General features: G+C 38.5%; 1 pseudogene; it reads right to left on the reverse strand.

The window, feature by feature from the left end:
• LOC110257669 lies at nt 1,988-5,027 on the reverse strand (annotated as a pseudogene).

Genomic DNA, 9,645 nt, shown 5'->3' on the forward strand with positions numbered 1-9,645 from the left:
GCTGGCATCTACAGCTCTTATTCGACCCCTAGCCTGGGAACTTCCATATGCTGTGGGTGCGGCCCTAAAAAAAGACAAAAAAAAAAAAAAAGAATTAATTGAAGGCAAACAATCAGAGCTGGAGTTCCTCCCTGTACTTTAGTGCCTCTACCAGGAATTTGCAAAAATCTTTGATGGGACATTGGACTATCTACAAGGTATTGAGACCAATATTATCTAGACTTTTTAAAAGACCCTAAACTACATCCCTAACAAAGAGTTTCAAAAAGTTTAGAGTTGTTAAGTTTCAGGACATCATAAAGTTGGGCCATGGTTATAATTTAGAAATAACCTCCAGACATTGATGCTAGTAATAGACAAGGAATTATTTGATGATTGAGCTAACACTGGCATCTCTGCCATAAAATATCCTGTAATCCCATTAAAACCACATGAAAACAGGAGTTCTCTTTTGGTGCCTCTGGTTACTGATTCGCCATTGTCATTATGCCAGCTTGGGTCACTGCTGTGGTGTGGATTCAATCCCTTGTCCAGGAACTTTCACATGCTGTGGGTGTGGCCAAAAAAAAAAATACATGAAAACATGTATAAAAAAATCATTTTGATTCTTACACTTTATAGTTTTCTAGGCTCCAGGAAGGCAGAGTTCCATATCTGTTATAAAATTTTGCAACTATAACTTAAAAAGTACTATATACAAGATAGGCAATAAAATACTTTTGAACTATATATACGTACACACACATATACATATACACACACAATATAGAGAGAGACATTCACATATCTATACATACATATATATTTACCCACTATATTTTGTGGAAATCTTATAAATTATTTCCCCCAAGACTTCTAAATGTACAGACAATGAAAACTGCCATTAAATTAATCTAACCATTTAAAGTAAAATCCAAATCATTGGCTCTCTAATGTTTGTTCCAAATTAACTGCTCAAATCTTTTAGTTTTATATTCTTAACATTACAAATGTTATATACTTATGTCATAGAAAATTAGAAATATTGAGCACAGTTAAATACATTTACAATACCAACTCCTTTAATGCTAAACATTTTAACTTATTTCATTTTAACTTTTTTCCCCTTAACCTCGGTGTTGGTTGTTGCTGCTGTTTTTTTTGCTTTGTTTTTTTCAAGTTTGTGTGTGTGTTTTAAATGTTTTCAATGAAGAAGTATATCATCTGTTTACAATATAGCTATTGAAAAACAACAGCAATATAGATATTATAGGACAAAAAAACTCCAGTCATGAGATACTATATATATCATGTGAAAACAACAATCTGATCTCTAGGTTATTAAAATTAGAATTAAAAAGTCACTACCCAGGATATGTCCAACTTTCCTACTTGGCAAAGCTTGAGTGAAATTCCATGAAACGTTAATAAGCTGAATTTTTTTTCCCCGTTGTATAAACAAAATAAGACTAAATCTGTTCCTGGTATTTCAATCTAAATCCACAGCCACCAAAACACCAGACATTGTTCACTTCCCCTGTTAATACACCATATTTTCTCTTTGGTAGTCGGAGGAAAAGACAAAGTGAATACAGAGAACAAAAATGTGGGTAGACAGTATAAAGTAATGGTGAAAAGAAAACCTCAAGTAATGCATTTCCAAAGGATGTAAATACTATATGCCGACTTTGGAAAATTAATTTTGAAACATAGAGGGAGAGCTCAAATAATTGCAATTTATCATGAAAAATGTACATATAGAATGAAGCACAATGGAGAATCATAAAACATTTTATTTGGAAAAATCGGTTAGTTTTCTTTGCCCGGATTAAGAAAAAATAAGTTTATCAATATTTGCCATCCTTCATACTGTTGATAATAAATTGATGATAGCACTCTTGGCTCTGAAGTTACTGATTAGGGCTTCTGATAAATGCTGATTAGCCTAGTGAGGGAGGCTGGCAAACAAACCTAGATCCTTTTTCAGTCATGTCTAATCTTGTACACTCTATTTTCCTTTTTTAGCATTTGAAGACAACAGGTGGAGTTGGCAGATATTGTTTGTGGACCCCCAAAGTTGTTTTGACCAGTTAAATCTCAGTTTTATTGAATACTTGATAACCAGAATAGAATTTGAAGGGTGACGAGGGATAATGAAGAGGTCTGTACTAGGTGTTTTCTGAGAAGCCAAAAGAGAAGATTCTTAGTTTCTAGTTGAGTTGTATTTATTTACTGTATTTATTTACTTATATTTTTATGGCCACACCCATGGCATATGGAGATTCCCAGGCCAGGTAATGAACATGCACCTCTGCAGCAACCTGAGCCACAGCCATACGGCAGGAACTCCGAGCTGTATTTTTTAATATATAGTTGTTCCTTCATCTCCGTTTTCTCATGCCCACTCAAAATAAGACTGTTAGCATTTCCACTTATTTTACTCTTTTCTGTTTTGGTTTTCTTGGAATGCTTTTCTTTATGAGGTGGGGATGTCCTCTTGACTCCTACAGGATTAGGTAAATTGTTTACATTCCCTGAAGGTCTAGGTACGTTGGTCTACCAGACTTTTGAAGAATGGACTCTAAAGACTGTAGGCTTTGATGTTGGACAAATGGCTGGTTGTGTGTCACTTGGCGGAGTGCTTACACTCGATGTACCCCTTGAACTTATAACCTACTCGTGGCACAGAAGCTTTAGTAGCCTGTATGTTGATTACACATGCTGCTATTATAACTGGAGCAGGGCTGTTTCTGGCCCAAGAGCTGTCAAAATAGTTTGTTGGACCAGTCTTCAAGTTAAGGCACAGTCACACAGATATCACTGTTTATTGATAAGCAGAAGTAGCTGTCACTCAGAGATGTCTATCTGACACACCTTTGGTTGAATGATTTTGCCTTTTTTCTGAAGCGCATGATTGGGTAGTAGTTGAAGTTGATTTGTCTTTACCTGCACTGCAGCAATTTTCACATAAACTTGAAACACTTTGCTGTTTTTTGCATGCCTGTAAACCGTGTCTGTAAAGGACTGAATATCATAGAGGAGATCAACACTGAGATTTTCAGAGGTTTTTTTCTGAGTTTTTAAAACACTGTCAATCACCTTTATTATATAAAATCTTCCTTCTTCTTTCTCATCCTTCTCCTTGTAATTCTTAATGTCTGTCTGCTTTCTCTCTGCTTCTGGATGAAATCCTCCATATGCCCCCTGGTTTTTCCATTCCCTCTTAACTAGTAAAAAAAATTTTAATGTCTTTAAAGCACTGACAAATTTATCTTGTATGACTTAACTCCAGTCTAGTAAAGGCCTACTTCAAATGAAAAACTTATTCAGTTAAACTTTTCTCCTCCCTAAGCACAGACCTTCTCCAGTGCTGGAAGCTGACAACAGGAAAAGGACAGGAACTAGCTTCTTCTCTTAATTGTTTGCTAATTACTATATGGCTGACCCCAGGGCAATGATAAAAAAGGCATGAGTTTAAGTGGTCAGTTCATTTGGAATGAGGTGTTGAGGTATTTTGGTGATTGTATTTTTCCAGTGATACCCCTTTCCTTCCCACAGGGTACATTTATGGGGTCCTCAGCAATTTTCCTGTTGGTGACCTCCCACTTCTACTCCTTGGTGAGGAGAATGCCTTTTGACTGGTTGGGTGTATACAACTTTACCTTTGACCTCTGGGATTTCAGCTGTTTATAATTGGGGTCCCTATGTTTCCCAGTCAGTCCTCTGGGTTGGAGTAAATGTTGAAAAAGCCCAGATTGGATCCCTTTTTCAAAGTCATATTTGGTCCCAGGAAACCTGCATGCACCTCTTACTCAGTTTTGTTGACAGAGGAGCTGGCTCCCTAGGCTGCCCTCTCTGCTCTGTGTGGAGAGCAAAGGACAGCACTAGCCATAAGTCATGCCTTTAAATTCATAGGCAGAAGTCAGATGCTTGTTCTTTTGTTCCTCGAGCTCTTGGAAACACATTTGAAGTTGTTTTTTTTTTTTTAAATCTCAAATTTCCTCTCACTTGAGTGGAGGTAAAGCACTTAAATCTTTCTTGAACTAAATCCTACTACTATACACTTCTATATACCCTACAGAACAGCTAAAATGAGTAAGAAAATACTCAGTGTTATTGAGGAGGTAAAGCAACTGGAATGCTCATATACTACAGATGAGAGGATAAATTGGTATAATAACTAGAAAATGCTTTGGCATTATATACCATAGGTGAACATATCTATTTTCTATGACCTAGCAATTCCACTCTTTTTTTTTTTTTTTTTGACTTTTTGTCCTTTTGTCATTTCTAGGGCCGCTCCCGTGGCATATGGAGGTTCCCAGGCTAGGGGTCGAATCGGAGCTGTAGCTGCCTGCCTACGCCAGAGCCACAGCAACGCGGAATCCAAGCCGCATCTGCAACCTACATCACAGCTCAGGGCAACGCCGGATCCTTAACCCACTGAGTGAGGCCAGGGATGGAACCCGCAACCTCATGGTTCCTAGTCGGATTCGTTAACCACTGAGCCATGACAGGAACTCCCTCTTATCTGATCTGGAGGTGGGTGATCTGTTAATGCTGGAAGACCCAGCATTGGGCCACCCGCTTTGCAAATCCTACACAGATGGGCCAGCCCCTTGGCTTAGATCCTGCAGTTACCGGGCAACTATTGTTCTCTTCTCATAAGCCTGTGTCCTCTCTTTGAGCCTACAGGAAGAACTGCATTTATCATCCTGTTACATAAATGATATGCTTGGTGCAAAGCTATCAGAAGCTTGGGGACCTAAATGAGGACTCTGAGCATGCTCAATGGCAGGTCACAAAAGTGCCGAAAGCTTTAAAAACAATAAAACTTTATGAAATGGGACTTAAGTGACAATTGTTTCTACATTAGCCTTGAGGGCCACAATTGCAGACCCACTTTGGCTAGATCTTTTGGTAATATCTCTATTAATTTACATGGGGTATGATTGACAAAGCAATGAAACTGAATGGGCTTTGCGGAAAATATGTCAGAGGGGAAAAGAGATTTAACCTACATTAACCTCTGTCAATTCTTTTATCATGATGCAGGCTGGCACTTTGAAATTAGCAAGTATTTAAGATTCTTTGAGTCAGATTGTTTTTTCTCATATCCACAACATACCCTAAACCCCTAAAAGTCTGCATCTATTGAAGCAATGCTTAAGTAGTAGGATATTTGGATAGATTTTCAGAAAGAGAATTAGATACAGGCATGAAGAATTTTGTGTTTCAAGATTCTACTGACAAATTGTTTTCTATTTGGCAAGGTCAACAGCACCATATGGTATTATCAAACTTCATCAACATTAGATAATATTATTTACTTAAATATATACATATATGTTAAATAACTTTCATAGGTAGAAATGGCTCTTCCAACATTTTAAATTTAAAGAAAGATAAAGCATATTGGCCATAATTTTATCTCCTACATTTTAGGAAAAATCTTTTCAGCACAACTTTTTTATTGAGTTGCTGTTGTTCTGACAAAATATAAACTGAGCTTCTGATCAACCTCTGGCAAAGAAACTATGAAGGAACATAAGGACAATAGTCTCAGCTTCCTCAATTAGTTTAGAAATTCACAATTATATTAATCTCAGAAGACCTTGGTACATATTATCTGAAATGGTATTCACTCTTTTGTTCAGTGCAATGTCTAATGCCAAGCTAATGCCAAAGTAAATTATTAGCAATTATTCTTTCCTCTTTCAGTAGACGAAATATGGAGCAAATCCTGTGTTTTTCCTGTATCCTATATGTAGTTTATATAATTACGCATGTTGTAATTTCAGAATAGATTCACCTATAACTATCTGAAATTATTATTATTATGATTTACGAAACTATTTCTAGATGGGAAAATTTCTTAAGATATACTAAGGAAAATAATGGGGCTCATAGAATTTTCTATTTTAGTATATTATGAAGCAATAAAAGATTTGCTTTATAAAACTTACTTAGGGAGCTCCCACTACAGCTTAGTGGTAACAAACCCATCCATGAGGATGTGGGTTTGATCCCTGGCCTCGCTCAGTGGGTTAAGGATCTGGTGTCGCCGTGAGCTGTGGTATAGGCTGCAAACATGGCTTGGATCCTGAATTGCTGTGGCTGTGGAATAAGCTTGCAGCTGCAGCTCTACTTTGACCCCCTAGCCTGGGAACTTCCATTGGCAGCAGGAGTGGCCATAAAAAAGGCAAAAAAAAAAAAAAAAAAAAAAGCAAACAAACCCAAAAAACAAAACTTACTTAGAACCTTACAATGCTTTTTCAAGAAGCGTCATACTTTAAGAGAAGTAAGATTATTATAATGGAGCTAATGATTATTCAATTAGTGCTAGTATTCTTACTCGTATTTATTTATTTTTATACTCCATTGTATACCAGTTTTTAACAGCTTCATTGTGGTACTCTTATATACAATTCCATTTTAAGTGTACAATTAAATGTTTTTTATAGTAAATCATAGAGCTGCATAACTGTAATTACAATCTATTATGATCCCATTTGCTTATTTAAATTTATTCTACAGTTGTACCCCTGGTCCTTGATAATGACTAATCTGTTTTCTAGTTCTGTAGTTTTGCCTTTTCTGGACTTTCCACATATGGGCAATTATACAATATGTGGCTTCTTTCACTTAGCTCTTTTTTAAAAGATTTATCTCTATGTTTTAGTGTATAGAAGTATTTTCTTCTTTTGTATTGCTGAATTATATTTATGTGTATGCCACATTTTGTTTAACCATTCATTAATTGGTGGAGGTTTGGGTTATTTTTAGGTTTTTTTTTTACTATTGCATATAGTGCTGCTATGGACATTTGTATACAAGTCTATGTGTGGACCTGTGTGTTCACCTTTTGGGGGTAGATACTTAGGAGTGAAATTGCTGAGTTGTATAGTAAATTGTTTCATCCAGTATCACAACTTAGGTATGATGTTGACCTTCCCTGATTGTTTGTCACTAAAATAACTATTGTTTCAGACAGAGTACCTGTGTGTGGATTTTCAGATTAGATTAGCCTCAACTGGCAGTGAAGACCCTGATTTTATGGCTTTGTTCACCTGCCATCCAGAATGAGGTTAGTGAGAGGCAGGGAAAGACAGGGAGCACGTACAGATAAAAATGCCATAGACTGACACTGTTTATACCTGAGACCCGAATTTCAACAGTTTTTTGAGCATAAACAAATGCTTCTCAGCTTGTTGTATGCCTTTGGTAGATTTTCAAACAATATGGAAATGATGGTTTTGACAATTTGTCCAGTTGTATTATTGTGTGTGAGGCAGAGGATTTGCCAGTCTCCTTACTCTACCATTCTGGAAGTCTTGTATCCTTCAAATACCAGTTTTTAAGCTTTTTAAAAAACAAAGATATTGGAGTTCCCTTGTGGTTCAGTGGGTTAAGGACCTGAGGTCATTGCAGCGGCTTGGGTCACTGCTATGATGCAGGTTTGATACCTGGCCTGAGAACTTCTACATGCTGCGGGCGTGGGCAAAAACAAACAAACAAGCTCCAAAGATATCAAGGCAACTTATTAAGGCACATATATGTTTTCATATATATAGTTTACTGAGATTCTTAAACATTTTTTGTAAAGGGCCTTAGGGAAAAATTGTCATATGAGCATAGATAGGTAGACAATATTTCATAGAAACAGACTAAGTTGAGCATAGAATAAAATCTAAATAACTTTCGTTATGTTATGATACCTCCCTAGAACGGAAAAAAGATGAACCTATCTTCCACCAATTTGGGGGCAGTACTTAATGTTTTTACATAGTTTAGAACTCTTCCTTATCCTTTTACAAAGTTACCCACAGTATATGTACACACACACACACACACACACACACACCACTTTCCATTTATAGTGACATTTAATTAATTATATACATGATTTTGTAATGGCTAAGTGTGAATTAGCTCACTAATGTCAGAGGGGTTCATACTTCCATAGTACTGGCCTGTTTCTTCTAGGAAGAAAAGGTAAGAATAGGAAGAGTTTGGGCTACACTGCCAGGCTCCCACAGCCATTTAGAAACACTTAACTAATGTTCACTTAGAAATCTCTCATTAAAAGTCTCTCTCTCTCTCTCTTTCTTTCTCTCTCTCTCTCTCTCTCTCACACACACAGTTTGTCAGTTAATTGCCTGTGGCGAAAGTTAATGTTCTAATAAACTAGGTATTAACTGACGTAATGAGTGGTATCATGTAGGTTATTGCGATTATAAACCATACTTAACAGTTTAGAAAATCAATAACATATTAAACTAAGGTTAGTGCTTCTCGAATAGCTCCTTGGCAAACAGTTGTTTTCTGACAGATTGTGACTGATTCTTCTGCTTCTTGGGAGGTAGAACATGTTCTGCTGCCTTAGTTACGATTACAAGTTCACGTCTATGGAAAAAGCACATAGAGACACAAAGACAGACACCTACGAACCAGGAGACCGCATCTCACCTTCCATCGGCGAGCGGCTCATTTGTGGATCTGCAGGTTGGGGAGGAGGCAGAAGAGGGAGGGCGGCAAAAATCCAGGCCTGTGCCTGCTTCCTATGCTGTCTCCACACACAAACCTCTTCACTGGTTCAGGGTAATTAAAGGAAAGGCAGGGACGAGGGTGACATATTTGGCAGTTCTCTTTAAATGGGAGTGTGCTGTCCCCAGCAGTCAGGGGGCCTGCTAACCATGAAAGAACTCTCCATGCTGTGGCTCCTTCCTGTCACTGCTTCTACACTTCATCTTGAAGCTGCCAGAGAGAGAAAAATGAAGATTCACAGAAAACTTCGTGGCAGTGATTCCCAAGGCAAGCTCATCTGTGTTTTGTCAGAGTGTCTACCTGAACTTCTGGAGAGGCACGTTAGTCAGAGGAAAGCCGGGAGATGTCTGTGAGGACAATAAGGAGGCAGCATCATGCTGACTCATCATTCTGTGAAGAGTGAGTTCAGAGGCGCTATACAAATGTGTGCTAGTCTCATCAGAACCCCCACGCCGCGTCCAAGGCCCTTCGTTAAGCTCCCCTCTGTAGGGTTCATTCTTTATACACAAAACCTCACTTTCTGTCTACTTTCCCCTCTTCCCTACTGCGTGTCCTACAGCAAAAAGTTATTCACACGAAGGCATCTCTTATTAATGCAGCACAGGGACAACGTTACGGTACAGTATTTGTAAATGGATAAAAGAGATGTGTCACGTAGAATGAAAAACATGCAACCGGGAGACAGGAAACCTGTGTTCCTCTTCTGCGCTTGGGGTGAAACTCTTGGGTACCCAGGAGGAAATGACAACACCCCAGGACCTGAGTGTTCTCGTGTGTACAGGGAATTGGCCGAGATCTGATCTAGGTCCCTTTCAGTGTGACAGGACGCGAGGGGTCACTGCACAGCTTCTCTGTGCTGGTTACCGGCAGAGCTTTCTCCCGTCCATGCGATCTTCACAACGCCCTCCTGAGGGAGGTGTCGTCACCCCATTTCGCGACAGCAGAGCCAGGGCTTGGAGAGAACGTGCCGGAGACACAGCTTGCAAGTGGCTTGGCCGGAGCTCTGGATTCTAATGACACTCCTCGGCTAGACCAAACTGTTGTGGATGGGCAAAGCTACTTTTTGTCATGCGAGCTGTTCCCCTTAGTTCTTGGGTTTAGGAGCTAATCCTGAGAGAT

The sequence above is a fragment of the Sus scrofa genome, chromosome X (assembly GCF_000003025.6).
Source record: "Sus scrofa isolate TJ Tabasco breed Duroc chromosome X, Sscrofa11.1, whole genome shotgun sequence".
Classification (NCBI taxonomy): Eukaryota; Metazoa; Chordata; class Mammalia; order Artiodactyla; family Suidae; genus Sus; species Sus scrofa.